The 12,219-nt window shown below is 56.3% G+C and overlaps 6 non-coding genes and 4 pseudogenes across 6 annotated transcripts; all 10 read right to left on the bottom strand.

Annotated features, from left to right (window-relative positions):
- Nucleotides 1–412: 412 nt before the first annotated feature.
- On the bottom strand, nt 413–531 carry LOC147329262 (5S ribosomal RNA). The gene has a single exon (XR_015129428.1). It is a non-coding gene; the product is annotated as a 5S ribosomal RNA (ribosomal RNA).
- A 1,256-nt stretch (nt 532–1,787) lies between these two features.
- Nucleotides 1,788–1,906, bottom strand: LOC147329261 (5S ribosomal RNA). Its single transcript, XR_015129427.1, has one exon. It is a non-coding gene; the product is annotated as a 5S ribosomal RNA (ribosomal RNA).
- Nucleotides 1,907–2,807: 901 nt separating this feature from the next.
- Nucleotides 2,808–2,926, bottom strand: LOC147329260 (5S ribosomal RNA). The gene has a single exon (XR_015129754.1). It is a non-coding gene; the product is annotated as a 5S ribosomal RNA (ribosomal RNA).
- Nucleotides 2,927–4,580: 1,654 nt separating this feature from the next.
- Nucleotides 4,581–4,699, bottom strand: LOC147329259 (5S ribosomal RNA; annotated as a pseudogene).
- A 699-nt stretch (nt 4,700–5,398) lies between these two features.
- LOC147329258 (5S ribosomal RNA) lies at nt 5,399–5,517 on the bottom strand (annotated as a pseudogene).
- A 900-nt stretch (nt 5,518–6,417) lies between these two features.
- LOC147329257 (5S ribosomal RNA) lies at nt 6,418–6,536 on the bottom strand. Its single transcript, XR_015129426.1, has one exon. It is a non-coding gene; the product is annotated as a 5S ribosomal RNA (ribosomal RNA).
- An 899-nt stretch (nt 6,537–7,435) lies between these two features.
- LOC147329256 (5S ribosomal RNA) lies at nt 7,436–7,554 on the bottom strand (annotated as a pseudogene).
- A 2,071-nt stretch (nt 7,555–9,625) lies between these two features.
- LOC147329255 (5S ribosomal RNA) lies at nt 9,626–9,744 on the bottom strand (annotated as a pseudogene).
- Nucleotides 9,745–10,411: 667 nt separating this feature from the next.
- LOC147329254 (5S ribosomal RNA) lies at nt 10,412–10,530 on the bottom strand. Its single transcript, XR_015129425.1, has one exon. It is a non-coding gene; the product is annotated as a 5S ribosomal RNA (ribosomal RNA).
- A 1,014-nt stretch (nt 10,531–11,544) lies between these two features.
- Nucleotides 11,545–11,663, bottom strand: LOC147329253 (5S ribosomal RNA). The gene has a single exon (XR_015129424.1). It is a non-coding gene; the product is annotated as a 5S ribosomal RNA (ribosomal RNA).
- Between the last annotated feature and the right edge of the window lie 556 nt (nt 11,664–12,219).

Here is a 12,219-nt window from a genome sequence, read left to right as displayed (position 1 = left end):
CTAAGCCAGCAGCCACAGGCCCTGGTGTGGTGTAAGTGGCCTGAGCAAGAGCCACAGGCCCTGGTGTGGTGTAAGTGGCCTGAGCAAGAGCCACAGACCCTGGTGTGGTGTAATTGGCCTCAATAGCAACTAATGCCCTGGTGTGGTGTAGGTGGCCTCAGCCAGCAGCCACAGGCCCTGGTGTGGTGAAAGTGGCCTCAGCCAGAGCCACAGGCCCTGATGTGGTGTAAGTGGCCCCAGCCGGTCACTCAGGCCCTTGTGTGGTGTAGGTTGCATCAGCTAGCAGCACAAGACATTGGAAAAGAGCCAAAAGCAGTGTCGTTAATGTGCCCTCATTAATGGGCAGCTGCTTTTGGTCTTTTAATACACCCCTTCTCTGGATCAAAAGCGGTTCAATGACATGAAAATCAAAGGCTTACAGCACCAGGTATTCCCAGGCAGTCTCCCATCCAAGTACTAACCAAGCCCAGCCCTGCTTAGCTTCCGAGATCAGACGAGGTCGGGCGTGCTCAGGGTGGTATGGCCGTAAGCTGTTGGCCCCAGCACAATGTCTCAATTTATGGATTCAAGTGATTAGGTGGCAAGTACCTGAAGTTACGAAGACAATGCTATAACCATACCTGCATGTTTGCATAATACCCTAACCCAAAGGCTCAGTTTGGCATTTATCCAACAGCACAGGCCCTGGATTGTTGAAGATGGCCTCAGGAACCAGCACAGGGCCTGGTGTGTTGTACATGGCCACAGCAAGGAGCACAGGGCCTGGTTTGGTGAAGATGGCCTCGGCCAGAAGCGCAGGGCCTGGTGTGATGTGAGTGGCCTGAGCAAGAGCCACAGGCCTTGGTGTGGTGTAAGTGGCCTCAGCCAGCAGCCACAGGCCCTGGTGTGGTGTAGGTGGCCTCAGCCAGCAGCCACAGGCCCTGGTGTGGTGTAGGTGGCCTCAGCCAGCAGCCACAGGCCCTGGTGTGGTGTAAGTGGCCTCAGCCAGCAGCCACAGGCCCTGGTGTGGTGTAAGTGGCCTGAGCAAGAGCCACAGGCCCTGGTGTGGTGTAAGTGGCCTGAGCAAGAGCCACAGACCCTGGTGTGGTGTAATTGGCCTCAATAGCAACTAATGCCCTGGTGTGGTGTAGGTGGCCTCAGCCAGCAGCCACAGGCCCTGGTGTGGTGTAAGTGGCCTCGGCCAGCAGCCACAGGCCCTGGTGTGGTGTAAGTCGCCTCAGCCAGAAGCCACAGGCACTGGTGTGGTGTAAGTGGCCTCAGCCAGCAGCAAAAGGGCCCTGGTGTGGTGTAAGTGGCCTCAGCCAGCAGCCACAGGCCCTGGTGTGGTGTAGGTGGCCTCAGCCAGCAGCCACAGGCCCTTGTGTGGTGTAATTGGCCTCAATAGCAACTAAGGCCCTGGTGTGGTGTAAGTGGCCTCAGCCAGTGCCACAGGCCCTGGTGTGGTGTAAGTGGCCTGAGCAAGAGCCACAGACCCTGGTGTGGTGTAATTGGCCTCAATAGCAACTAAGGCCCTGGTGTGGTGTAGGTGGCCTCAGCCAGCAGCCACAGGCCCTGGTGTGGTGTAAGTGGCCTCAGCCAGCAGCCACAGGCCCTGATGTGGTGTAAGTGGCCCCAGCCGGTCCCTCAGGCCCTTGTGTGGTGTAGGTTGCATCAGCTAGCAGCACAAGACATTGGAAAACAGCCAAAAGCAATGTCGTTAATGTGCCCTCATTAATGGGGAGCTGCTTCTGGTCTTTTAATACACCCCTTCTCTGGATCAAAAGCGGTTCAATGACATGAAAAAGAAAGGCTTACAGCACCAGGTATTCCCAGGCAGTCTCCCATCCAAGTACTAACCAAGCCCAGCCCTGCTTAGCTTCCGAGATCAGACGAGGTCGGGCGTGCTCAGGGTGGTATGGCCGTAAGCTGCTGGCCCCAGCACAATGTCTCAATTTATGGATTCAAGTGATTAGGTGGCAAGTACCTGAAGTTACGAAGACAATCCTATAACCATACCTGCATGTTTGCATAATACCCTAACCAAAAGGCTCAGTTTGGCATTTATCCAACAGCACAGGCCCTGGATTGTTGAAGATGGCCTCAAGAACCAGCACAGGACCTGGTGTGTTTTACATGGCCACAGCAAGCAGCACAGGGCCTGGTTTGGTGAAGATGGCCTCAGCAAGCAGCCACAGGCCCTGGTTTGGTGTAAGTGGCCTCAGCTAGCAGCCACAGGCCCTGGTGTGGTGTGAGTGGCCTCAGCAAGCAGCCACAGGCCCTGGTGTGGTCTAAGTGGCCTCAGCCAGTGCCACAGGCCCTGGTGTGGTGTAAGTGGCCTGAGCAAGAGCCACAGGCCCTGGTGTGGTGTAAGTGGCCTCAGCCAGCAGCCACAGGCCCTGGTGTGGTGTAAGTGGCCTGAGCAAGAGCCACAGGCCCTGGTGTGGTGTAATTGGCCTCAATAGCAACTAAGGCCCTGGTGTGGTGTAAGTGGCCTCAGCCAGCAGCCACAGGCCCTGGTGTGGTGTAAGTGGCCTCAGCCAGCAGCCACAGGCCCTGGTGTGGTGTAAGTGGCCTCAGCCAGCAGCCACAGGCCCTGGTGTGGTGTAAGTGGCCTCAGCCAGAGCCACAGGCCCTGATGTGGTGTAAGTGGCCCCAGCCGGTCACTCAGGCCCTGGTGTGGTGTAGGTGGCATCAGCTAGCAGCACAAGACATTGGAAAACAGCCAAAAGCAATGTCGTTAATGTGCCCTCATTAATGGGCAGCTGCTTTTGGTCTTTTAATACACCCCTTCTCTGGATCAAAAGCGGTTCAATGACATGAAAATCAAAGGCTTACAGCACCAGGTATTCCAAGGCAGTCTCCCATCCAAGTACTAACCAAGCCCAGCCCTGCTTAGCTTCCGAGATCAGACGAGGTCGGGCGTGCTCAGGGTGGTATGGCCGTAAGCTGCTGGCTCCAGCACAATGTCTCAATTTATGGATTCAAGTGATTAGGTGGCAAGTACCTGAAGTTACGAAGACAATCCTATAACCATACCTGCATGTTTGCATAATACCCTAACCAAAAGGCTCAGTTTGGCATTTATCCAACAGCACAGGCCCTGGATTGTTGAAGATGGCCTCAAGAACCAGCACAGGACCTGGTGTGTTTTACATGGCCACAGCAAGCAGCACAGGGCCTGGTTTGGTGAAGATGGCCTCGGCCAGAAGCGCAGGGCCTGGTGTGATGTGAGTGGCCTGAGCAAGAGCCACAGGTCTTGGTGTGGTGTAAGTGGCCTCAGCCAGCAGCCACAGGCCCTGGTGTGGTGTAAGTCGCCTCAGCCAGAAGCCACAGGCACTGGTGTGGTGTAAGTGGCCTCAGCCAGCAGCAAAAGGGCCCTGGTGTGGTGTAAGTCGCCTCAGCCAGCAGCCACAGGCCCTGGTGTGGTGTAGGTGGCCTCAGCCAGCAGCCACAGGCCCTGGTGTGGTGTAAGTGGCCTCAGCCAGCAGCCACAGGCCCTGGTGTGGTGTAAGTGGCCTGAGCAAGAGCCACAGGCCCTGGTGTGGTGTAAGTGGCCTGAGCAAGAGCCACAGACCCTGGTGTGGTGTAATTGGCCTCAATAGCAACTAATGCCCTGGTGTGGTGTAGGTGGCCTCAGCCAGCAGCCACAGGCCCTGGTGTGGTATAAGTGGCCTAAGCCAGCAGCCACAGGCCCTGGTGTGGTGTAAGTGGCCTCAGCCAGCAGCCACAGGCCCTGGTGTGGTGTAAGTCGCCTCAGCCAGAAGCCACAGGCACTGGTGTGGTGTAAGTGGCCTCAGCCAGCAGCAAAAGGGCCCTGGTGTGGTGTAAGTCGCCTCAGCCAGCAGCCACAGGCCCTGGTGTGGTGTAGATGGCCTCAGCCAGCAGCCACAGGCCCTGGTGTGGTGTAAGTGGCCTCAGCCAGCAGCCACAGGCCCTGGTGTGGTCTAAGTGGCCTCAGTCAGAAGCACAGGCCCTGGTGTGATATGAGTGGCCTGAGCAAGAGCCACAGGCCCTGGTGTGGTGTAAGTGGCCTGAGCAAGAGCCACAGGCCCTGGCGTGGTGTAAGTGGCCTGAGCAAGAGCCACAGGCCCTGGTGTGGTGTAGGTGGCCTCAGCCAGCAGCCACAAGCCCTTGTGTGGTGTAAGTGGCCTCAGCCAGCAGCCACAGGCCCTGGTGTGGTGTAAGTGGCCTCAGCCAGTGCCACAGGCCCTGGTGTGGTGTAAGTGGCCTGAGCAAGAGCCACAGACCATGGTGTGGTGTAATTGGCCTCAATAGCAACTAAGGCCCTGGTGTGGTGTAAGTGGCCTCAGCCAGCAGCCACAGGCCCTGGTGTGGTGTAAGTGGCCTCAGCCAGCAGCCACAGGCCCTGGTGTGGTGTAAGTGGCCTCAGCCAGAGCCACAGGCCCTGATGTGGTGTAAGTGGCCCCAGCCGGTCACTCAGGCCCTGGTGTGGTGTAGGTGGCACCAGCTAGCATCACAAGACATTGGAAAACAGCCAAAAGCAATGTCGTTAATGTGCCCTCATTAATGGGCAGCTGCTTTTGGTCTTTTAATACACCCCTTCTCTGGATCAAAAGCGGTTCAATGACATGAAAATGAAAGGCTTACAGCACCAGGTATTCCCAGGCAGTCTCCCATCCAAGTACTAACCAAGCCCAGCCCTGCTCAGCTTCCGAGATCAGACGAGGTCGGGCGTGCTCAGGGTGGTATGGCCGTAAGGTGCTGGCCCCAGCACAATGTCTCAATTTATGGATTCAGGTGATTAGGTGGCAAGTACCTGAAGTTACGAAGACAATCCTATAACCCTACCTTCATGTTTGCATAATACCCTAACCCAAAGGCTCAGTTTAGCATTTATCCAACAGCACAGGCCCTGGATTGTTGAAGATGGCCTCAGGAACCAGCACAGGGCCTGGTGTGTTGTACATGGCCACAGCTAGCAGCACAGGGCCTGGTTTGGTGAAGATGGCCTCGGCCAGAAGCGCAGGTCCTGGTGTGATATGAGTGGCCTGAGCAAGAGCCACAGGCCCTGGTGTGGTGTAAGTGGCCTGAGCAAGAGCCACAGGCCCTGGTGTGGTGTAAGTGGCCTCAATAGCAAATAAGGCCCTGGTGTGGTGTAAGTGGCCTCAGCCAGGAGCCACAGGCCCTGGTGTGGTGTAAGTGGCCTCAGCCAGTGCCACAGGCCCTGGTGTGGTGTAAGTGGCCTGAGCAAGAGCCAAAGACCCTGGTGTGGTGTAATTGGCCTCAATAGCAACTAAGGCCCTGGTGTGGTGTAGGTGGCATCAGCTAGCAGCACAAGACATTGGAAAACAGCCAAAAGCAATGTCGTTAATGTGCCCTCATTAATGGGCAGCTGCTTTTGGTCTTTTAATACACCCCTTCTCTGGATCAAAAGCGGTTCAATGACATGAAAATGAAAGGCTTACAGCACCAGGTAGTCCCAGGCAGTCTCCCATCCAAGTACTAACCAAGCCCAGCCCTGCTTAGCTTCCGAGATCAGACGAGGTCGGGCGTGCTCAGGGTGGTATGGCCGTAAGCTGCTGACCCCAGCACAATGTCTCAATTTATGGATTCAAGTGATTAGGTGGCAAGTACCTGAAGTTACGAAGACAATCCTATAACCATAACTGCATGTTTGCATAATACCCTAACCCAAAGGCTCAGTTTGGCATTTATCCAACAGCACAGGCCCTGGATTGTTGAAGATGGCGTCAGGAACCAGCACAAGGCCTGGTGTGTTGTACATGGCCACAGCAAGCAGCACAGGGCCTGGTTTGGTGAAGATGGCCTCGGCCAGAAGCACAGGGCCTGGTGTGATATGAGTGGCCTGAGCAAGAGCCACAGACCCTGGTGTGTTGTAAGTGGCCTCAGCCAGCAGCCACAGGCCCTGGTGTGGTGTAGGTGGCCTCAGCCAGCAACCACAGGCCCTGGTTTGTTGTAAGTGGCCTCAGCCAGCAGCCACAGGCCCTGGTGTGGTGTAGGTGGCCTCAGCCAGCAGCCACAGGCCCTTGTGTGGTGTAATTGGCCTCAATAGCAACTAAGGCCCTGGTGTGGTGTAGGTGGCCTCAGCCAGCAGCCACAGGCCCTGGTGTGGTGTAAGTGGCCTCAGCCAGTGCCACAGGCCCTGGTGTGGTGTAAGTGGCCTGAGCAAGAGCCACAGACCCTGGTGTGGTGTAATTGGCCTCAATAGCAACTAAGGCCCTGGTGTGGTGTAGGTGGCCTCAGCCAGCAGCCACAGGCCCTGGTGTGGTGTAAGTGGCATCAGCCAGCAGCCACAGGCCCTGGTGTGGTGTAAGTGGCATCAGCTAGCAGCACAAGACATTGGAAAACAGCCAAAAGCAATGTCGTTAATGTGCCCTCATTAATGGGCAGCTGCTTTTGGTCTTTTAATACACCCCTTCTCTGGATCAAAAGCGGTTCAATGACATGAAAATGAAAGGCTTACAGCACCAGGTATTCCCAGGCAGTCTCCCATCCAAGTACTAACCAAGCCCAGCCCTGCTTAGCTTCCGAGATCAGACGAGGTCGGGCGTGCTCAGGGTGGTATGGCCGTAAGCTGCTGGCCCCAGCACAATGTCTCAATTTATGGATTCAAGTGATTAGGTGGCAAGTACCTGAAGTTACGAAGACAATCCTATAACCATACCTGCATGTTTGCATAATACCCTAACCCAAAGGCTCAGTTTAGCATTTATCCAACAGCACAGGCCCTGGATTGTTGAAGATGGCCTCAGGAACCAGCACAGGGCCTGGTGTGTTGTACATGGCCACAGCTAGCAGCACAGGGCCTGGTTTGGTGAAGATGGCCTCGGCCAGAAGAGCAGGGCCTGGTGTGATGTGAGTGGCCTGAGCAAGAGCCACAGGCCCTGGTGTGGTGTAAGTGGCCTGAGCAAGAGCCACAGGCCCTGGTGTGGTGTAAGTGGCCTCAGCCAGCAGCCACAGGCCCTGGTGTGGTGTAAGTCACCTCAGCCAGAAGCCACAGTCCCTGGTGTGGTGTAAGTGGCCTCAGCCAGCAGCAACAGGCCCTGGTGTGGTGTAAGTCGCCTCAGCCAGCAGCCACAGGCCCTGGTGTGGTCTAAGCGGCCTGAGCCAGTGCCACAGGCCCTGGTGTGGTGTAAGTGGCCTGAGCAAGAGCCACAGACCCTGGTGTGGTGTAAATGGCCTCAATAGCAACTAAGGCCCTGGTGTGGTGTATGTGGCCTCAGCCAGCAGCCACAGGCCCTGTTGTGGTGTAACTGGCCTCAGCCAGAGCAACAGGCCCTGATGTGGTGTAAGTGGCCCCAGCCGGTCACTCAGGCCCTGGTGTGGTGTAGGTGGCATCAGCTAGCAGCACAAGACATTGGAAAAGAGCCAAAAGCAATGTCATTAATGTGCCCTCATTAATGGGGAGCTGCTTTTGGTCTTTTAATACACCCCTTCTCTGGATCAAAAGCGGTTCAATGACATGAAAATGAAAGGCTTACAGCACCAGGTATTCCCAGGCAGTCTCCCATCCAAGTACTAACCAAGCCCAGCCCTGCTTAGCTTCCGAGATCAGACCCGGTCGGGGGTGCTTAGGGTGGTATGGCCGTAAGCTGCTGGCCCCAGCACAATGTCTCAATTTATGGATTCAAGTGATTAGGTGGCAAGTACCTGAAGTTACGAAGACAATCCTATAACCATACCTGCATGTTTGCATAATACCCTAACCCAAAGGCTCAGTTTGGCATTTATCCAACAGCACAGGCCCTGGATTGTTGAAGATGGCCTCAGGAACCAGCACAGGGCCTGGTGTGTTGTACATGGCCACAGCAAGCAGCACAGGGCCTGGTTTGGTGAAGATGGCCTCAGCCAGAAGCACAGGGCCTGGTGTGATATGAGTGGCCTGAGCAAGAGCCACAGGCCCTGGTGTGGTGTAAGTGGAATCAGCCAGCAGCCACAGGCACTGGTGTGGTGTAAGTGGCCTCAGCCAGCAGCCACAGGCCCTGGTGTGGTGTAGGTGGCCTCAGCCAGCAGCCACAGGCCCTGGTGTGGTGTAAGTGGCCCCAGCCGGTCACTCAGGCCCTTTTGTGGTGTAAGTGGCCTCAGCCAGTGCCACAGGCCCTGGTGTGGTGTAAGTGGCTTGAGCAAGAGCCACAGACCCTGGTGTGGTGTAATTGGCCTCAGCCAGCAGCCACAGGCCCTGGTGTGGTGTAAGTTGCCTCAGACAGAAGCCACAGGCCCTGGTGTGGTGTAAGTCGCCTCAGCCAGCAGCCACAGGCCCTGGTGTGGTGTAGGTGGCCTCAGCCACCAGCCACAGGCCCTGGTGTGGTGTAAGTGGCCTCAGCCAGCAGCCACAGGCCCTGGTGTGGTGTAAGTGGCCTCAGCCAGCAGCCACAGGCCCTGGTGTGGTGTAAGTGGCCTCAGCCAGTGCCACAGGCCCTGGTGTGGTGTAAGTGGCCTGAGCAAGAGCCACAGGCCCTGGTGTGGTGTAAGTGGCCTGAGCAAGAGCCACAGACCCTGGTGTGGTGTAATTGGCCTCAATAGCAACTAATGCCCTGGTGTGGTGTAGGTGGCCTCAGCCAGCAGCCACAGGCCCTGGTGTGGTGTAAGTGGCCTGAGCAAGAGCCACAGGCCCTGGTGTGGTGTAAGTGGCCTGAGCAAGAGCCACAGACCCTGGTGTGGTGTAATTGGCCTCAATAGCAACTAATGCCCTGGTGTGGTGTAGGTGGCCTCAGCCAGCAGCCACAGGCCCTGGTGTGGTGAAAGTGGCCTCAGCCAGAGCCACAGGCCCTGATGTGGTGTAAGTGGCCCCAGCCGGTCACTCAGGCCCTTGTGTGGTGTAGGTTGCATCAGCCAGCAGCCACAGGCCCTGGTGTGGTGTAAGTGGCCTCAGCCAGCAGCCACAGGCCCTGGTGTGGTCTAAGTGGCCTCAGCAAGAGCCACAGGCCCTGGTGTGGTGTAAGTGGCCTGAGCAAGAGCCACAGGCCCTGGTGTGGTGTAAGTGGCCTCAATAGCAAATAAGGCCCTGGTGTGGTGTAAGTGGCCAGAAGCGCAGGGCCTGGTGTGATGTGAGTGGCCTGAGCAAGAGCCACAGACCCTGGTGTGGTGTAATTGGCCTCAATAGCAACTAAGGCCCTGGTGTGGTGTATGTGGCCTCAGGCAGCAGCCACAGGCCCTGTTGTGGTGTAACTGGCCTCAGCCAGAGCCACAGGCCCTGATGTGGTGTAAGTGGCCCCAGCCGGTTACTCAGGCCCTGGTGTGGTGTAGGTGGCCTCAGCCAGCCGCCACAGGCCCTGGTGTGGTGTAAGTGGCCTCAGCCAGCAGCCACAGGCCCTGGTGTGGTGTAAGTGGCCTGAGCAAGAGCCACAGACCATGGTGTGGTGTAATTGGCCTCAATAGCAACTAAGGCCCTGGTGTGGTGTAGGTGGCCTAAGCCAGCAGCCACAGGCCCTGGTGTGGTGTAAGTGGCCTCAGCCAGAGCCACAGGCCCTGATGTGGTGTAAGTGGCCCCAGCCGGTCACTCAGGCCCTGGTGTGGTGTAGGTGGCATCAGCTAGCAGCACAAGACATTGGAAAAGAGCCAAAAGCAATGTCGTTAATGTGCCCTCATTAATGGGCAGCTGCTTTTGGTCTTTTAATACACCCCTTCTCTGGATCAAAAGCGGTTCAATGACATGAAAATGAAAAGCTTACAGCACCAGGTATTCCCAGGCAGTCTCCCATCCAAGTACTAACCAAGCCCAGCCCTGCTCAGCTTCCGAGATCAGACGAGGTCAGGCGTGCTCAGGGTGGTATGGCCGTAAGCTGCTGGCCGTAAGCTGCTGGCCCCAGCACAATGTCTCAATTTATGGATTCAGGTGATTAGGTGGCAAGTACCTGAAGTTACGAAGACAATCCTATAACCCTACCTTCATGTTTGCATAATACCCTAACCCAAAGGCTCAGTTTAGCATTTATCCAACAGCACAGGCCCTGGATTGTTGAAGATGGCCTCAGGAACCAGCACAGGGCCTGGTGTGTTGTACATGGCCACAGCTAGCAGCACAGGGCCTGGTTTGGTGAAGATGGCCTCGGCCAGAAGCGCAGGGCCTGGTGTGATGTGAGTGGCCTGAGCAAGAGCCACAGGCCCTGGTGTGGTGTAAGTGGCCTGAGCAAGAGCCACAGGCCCTGGTGTGGTGTAAGTGGCCTCAATAGCAAATAAGGCCCTGGTGTGGTGTAAGTGGCCTCAGCCAGTGCCACAGGCCCTGGTGTGGTGTAAGTGGCCTGAGCAAGAGCCAAAGACCCTGGTGTGGTGTAATTGGCCTCAATAGCAACTAAGGCCCTGGTGTGGTGTAGGTGGCATCAGCTAGCAGCACAAGACATTGGAAAACAGCCAAAAGCAATGTCGTTAATGTACCCTCATTAATGGGCAGCTGCTTTTGGTCTTTTAATACACCCCTTCTCTGGATCAAAAGCGGTTCAATGACATGAAAGGCTTACAGCACCAGGTATTCCCAGGCAGTCTCCCATCCAAGTACTAACCAAGCCCAGCCCTGCTTAGCTTCCGAGATCAGACGAGGTCGGGCGTGCTCAGGGTGGTATGGCCGTAAGCTGCTGGCTCCAGCACAATGTCTCAATTTATGATTTCAAGTGATTAGGTGGCAAGTACCTGAAGTTACGAAGATAATCCTATAACCATACCTGCATGTTTGCATAATACCCTAACCCAAAGGCTCAGTTTGGCATTTACCCAACAGCACAGGCCCTGGATTGTTGAAGATGGCCTCAGGAACCAGCACAGGGCCTGGTGTGTTGTACATGGCCACAGCAAGCAGCACAGGGCCTGGTTTGGTGAAGATGGCCTCGGCCAGAAGCACAGGGCCTGGTGTGATATGAGTGGCCTGAGCAAGAGCCACAGGCCCTGGTGTGTTGTAAGTGGCCTCAGCCAGCAGCCACAGGCCCTGGTGTGGTGTAGGTGGCCTCAGCCAGCAGCCACAGGCCCTTGTGTGGTGTAAGTGGCCTCAGCCAGCAGCCACAGGCCCTGGTGTGGTGTAAGTGGCCTCAGCCAGTGCCACAGGCCCTGGTGTGGTGTAATTGGCCTCAATAGCAACTAAGGCCCTGGTGTGGTGTAAGTGGCCTGAGCAAGAGCCACATACCCTGGTGTGGTGTAAGTGGCCTCAGCCAGTGCCACAGGCCCTGGTGTGGTGTAATTGGCCTCAATAGCAACTAAGGCCCTGGTGTGGTGTAAGTGGCCTGAGCAAGAGCCACATACCCTGGTGTGGTGTAATTGGCCTCAATAGCAACTAAGGCCCTGGTGTGTTGTAGGTGGCCTCAGCCAGCAGCCACAGGCCCTGGTGTGGTGTAAGTGGCCTCAGCCAGCAGCCACAGGCCCTGGTGTGGTGTAAGTGGCCTCAGCCAGAGCAACAGGCCCTGATGTGGTGTAAGTGGCCCCAGCCGGTCACTCAGGCCCTGGTGTGGTGTAGGTGGCATCAGCTAGCAGCACAAGACATTGGAAAACAGCCAAAAGCAATGTCGTTAATGTGCCCTCATTAATGGGGAGCTGCTTCTGGTCTTTTAATACACCCCTTCTCTGGATCAAAAGCGGTTCAATGACATGAAAATGAAAGGCTTACAGCACCAGGTATTCCCAGGCAGTCTCCCATCCAAGTACTAACCAAGCCCAGCCCTGCTTAGCTTCCGAGATCAGACGAGGTCGGGCGTGCTCAGGGTGGTATGGCCGTAAGCTGCTGGCCCCAGCACAATGTCTCAATTTATGGATTCAAGTGATTAGGTGGCAAGTACCTGAAGTTACGAAGACAATCCTATAACCATACCTGCATGTTTGCATAATACCCTAACCAAAAGGCTCAGTTTGGCATTTATCCAACAGCACAGGCCCTGGATTGTTGAAGATGGCCTCAAGAACCAGCACAGGACCTGGTGTGTTTTACATGGCCACAGCAAGCAGCACAGGGCCTGGTTTGGTGAAGATGGCCTCAGCAAGCAGCCACAGGCCCTGGTTTGGTGTAAGTGGCCTCAGCTAGCAGCACAGGCCCTGGTGTGATGTTAGTGGCCTGAGCAAGAGCCACAGGCCTTGGTGTGGTGTAAGTGGCCTCAGCCAGCAGCCACAGGCCCTGGTGTGGTGTAAGTCGCCTCAGCCAGAAGCCACAGGCCCTGGTGTGGTGTAGGTGGCCTCAGCCAGCAGCAAAAGGGCCCTGGTGTGGTGTAAGTCGCCTCAGCCAGCAGCCACAGGCCCTGGTGTGGTGTAGGTGGCCTCAGCCAGCAGCAAAAGGGCCCTGGT

Source organism: Aulonocara sp. 'chitande type north' Nkhata Bay, linkage group LG5 (assembly GCF_057382095.1).
Source record: "Aulonocara sp. 'chitande type north' Nkhata Bay isolate Kocher_YH1m ecotype deep benthic linkage group LG5, A_spYH_male_GT1.1, whole genome shotgun sequence".
Lineage (NCBI taxonomy): Eukaryota > Metazoa > Chordata > Actinopteri > Cichliformes > Cichlidae > Aulonocara > Aulonocara sp. 'chitande type north' Nkhata Bay.
This window is presented reverse-complemented; position numbering and strand designations above follow the sequence as displayed.